The sequence below is a fragment of the Chrysochloris asiatica genome, unplaced genomic scaffold, assembly GCF_000296735.1.
Source record: "Chrysochloris asiatica unplaced genomic scaffold, ChrAsi1.0 scaffold00083, whole genome shotgun sequence".
NCBI lineage: Eukaryota > Metazoa > Chordata > Mammalia > Afrosoricida > Chrysochloridae > Chrysochloris > Chrysochloris asiatica.
This window is the reverse complement of record NW_006408601.1, coordinates 117,325-120,555: the sequence shown is the minus strand read 5'-3', so window position 1 is coordinate 120,555 and position 3,231 is coordinate 117,325.

Below are 3,231 nucleotides of genomic sequence, written 5' to 3'. Positions count from 1 at the left end.
GAAAGTGCCATGGGTTGCCAAAAGAACTAACAGATCTGTGTTGGAAGAAGTGCAGCCAGAGTGCTCCTTGGAGGCCAGGATGGCCAAACTTTTGTCTCATATTTCGGACATATTGCAAGGAAGGACCAGTTGTTGGAGAAGGATATCATGTTTGGTAAGGTGGAGGATCAGAGAAAAAGAGGAAGACTCCCCAGAGAGATGGATTGGCAAAGTGGCAGTATCAATGGGCTTGAGCATGGCAACAATTGTGAGGTTGGCCCAGGATCGGGCAGTGTTTCGTTCTGTTGTACATAAGGTTGCTATGAGTCAGTACCGACTTGATGGCACCAAACAACATCAAATGGACAAATACTGAATGATGCAGAAAGCATCAGAAGAAGATGGAATGAATACACACAGTCACTGTACCTAAAGAAATGGTCGCTATTCAACCATTGTATGAGGTAGTATATGATGAAGAACCAATGTTACTGAAGGAAGAAGCCAAGGTACATTAAAGGCATTGACAAAGAACACAGTATTGGGAATTGATGGAATACAAATTGAAATCTTTCAACAAACTGATGCAGCACTGGAGACACTCACTTGCCTAGGTCAAGAAATTTGGAAGATCTGGCCAACTGACAGGAAGAGATACATATTTGTGCCTATTCCAAATAGAGGTGATCCAACAGAATTAGGAAATCATCAGACAATATTATTAATATCATATGCAAGTAAAATATTACTAAAGGTAACTCAAAAAAGGCTGCAACCATCCATTGACAGATAACTTACAGATGCTGAAGATGCATTCACAAGAGGATGTAGAATGAGGGATATCAGTTCTGACATCAGATGGATTTGAGCTGAAAATAGAAAATATCAGTACTTTATTGACTTCACAAAGGCTTTCAATTGTGTGGATCATGACAAGCTATGGACAACATTGAGGAGAATGACCATTCAGGAACACTTAAATTGTGCTCGTGAGGAACCTATACATAGGACAGGTTTTGGGTCTCAAAGGCAATTGTTTGAACAGAACAAGGGAACACCAAATGGTTTAAAATTGGGAAAGGTGTGAGCCAGGGTTGTATTCTTTCACCATACTTATTCAATCTGTATGCTGAGCATGTAATCTGAGAAACTAGATTATATGAAGAAAAAAATGTGACATCAGGATTGGAAGAAGATTCATTAACAACCTGTGATCTGCAGATGATACAACCTTGTTTGCTGTAAACAAAGAGTGCTTAAAATACATACTGATGAAGATCAAAGATCACAGCCTTCAGTATGGATTGCACTTCAATGTAAAGAAAACAAAAATCCTCACCACTGGACCAATAAGCGACATTCATAGAAATGGAGAAAAGATTGAAGTTGTTAAAAGAATTCGTTTTGCTCTGAAAGTGGCGATCAAGAAATCAAATAATGTATTGCATAAGGTAAATCTGCTGCACAAGACCTCTTTAAAGTGTTAAAGAGCAATGATATCAGTTTGAGTACTAAGGTGCACCTGATTCAAACTGTGGTATTTCCAATAACCTCATATGCGTGTGAAAGTTGGACGGTGAAAAGGAAGACCATAGAAGAATTGATGCATTTGAATTATGGTGTTGGAGGAGAATAGTAAAAGTACCATGGACTGCCAAAAGAACAAACAAATCTGTATTGGAGGATGGCCAGACTTTGTCTTTCATACTTTAGGCATATTATCAGGAGGACCAGTCCCTGGAGAAGGATATGAAGTTTGATAAAAAGAGGAAGACCCACTCCCCAACCCCAATGAGATGGACTGCACAGTAGCAGCAGCAATGGGCTCAAATGTAGCAAAGATAGTGAGGTTGGCGCAGGACCGGATAGTGTTTTATACTGTTGTGCATAGAGTCACTATGAGTTGGCACCAACTCGTGACACCAGCACCAACAGCAACAACAAGAAAGATCAGTTAATACAACTGTTATTCAAATTTATGTCAAACCACTAAAGGCAGAGACGATGACATTGAAAAAGTCTACCAATTTCTTCAGTCTGAAATTAACCAAACATGCAATCAAGATGCATTGATAATTACTTGTGATTGAAATATGAAGGTTGGAAATAAAGAGGATCAGTAGCTAGAAAATATGGCCTGGGTGATAAAAATGCTGCTGGAGATGACATGATAGATTTTTTGCAAGACCAATGATTATTCACCACAAATACATTTTTCAACAAAATAAAGTGTATTTGCAATGAATAAGTTGTTGGTCTTGCAAAAATCTATCATGCCATCTACATTTGTGGATAAAGATGGTGAAAATTTTCAATATCATCAGCCAAAACAAGGCCACTGGCAAATTGTGCAACAAGCTATCAATTACTCAAATGCAAGTTCAGGCTGAAGCTGAAGAAAATTAAAACAAATCCATGAGAGCCAAAATATGACCATGAAGATATTCCACCTGAATTTAGAAACTTGATGCATTAGACACCAATGACTGAAGACCAGAAGAGCTTTGGGATGACATCAAGAACATCTTACAGGAAGCAAGTAAAAGTTCATTAAAAAACCAGGCAAGAAAGACAACAAAACAAAACAAAACAAAACAGAAGAGATTCTGAACCTTGCTCTTGAGGTAGAGTAGCTAAAGCAAATGGAAGAAATGAAGAGTTGAACAGAAAATTTCAAAGGGAAGGTTGAAAAGACAAAGTAAAGTATTATAATGAAAGGTGCAAAGACCTGGGTTAAAAACCAAAAGGTAAGAACACACTCAGCATTTCTCAAGCTGTCAAAACTGAAGTAAACATTCAAGCCTCGACTTATATAACTTAAATTTAAGCCTTCAATAACATATTGAAGGATTCTGTCCTGTGTGGTGCTGTGGGCTAATGCATCAGACTGCAAAGTCATTTGAACTACAACATCGGTGGTTCAAGCTCACTAGCTGCTCCTTGGAAACCCTGTATAGTCGCTATGGGTTGGAATCGACTCAATGGCACTTAACAACAACAAAACATTGCCAGATATCAAATGAGGCAGAAAGCATTTAAAAAAAAAAAATGTAAGAAATTAGGACATTTCCAGATAAACAAAAATTAAAGGAATTTGTAATAACAAGACCAACTTTACAAAAAGTGCTAAATGATGTTTAAGACCGAATATAGGTAACCAGAGATATAAATTTATAATGACATAAGCTACATAGCAAAAAGTGGGAATAGTGTAGAATTCCCAAGTGGTAAGAAAATCAAGTAGATCAAATA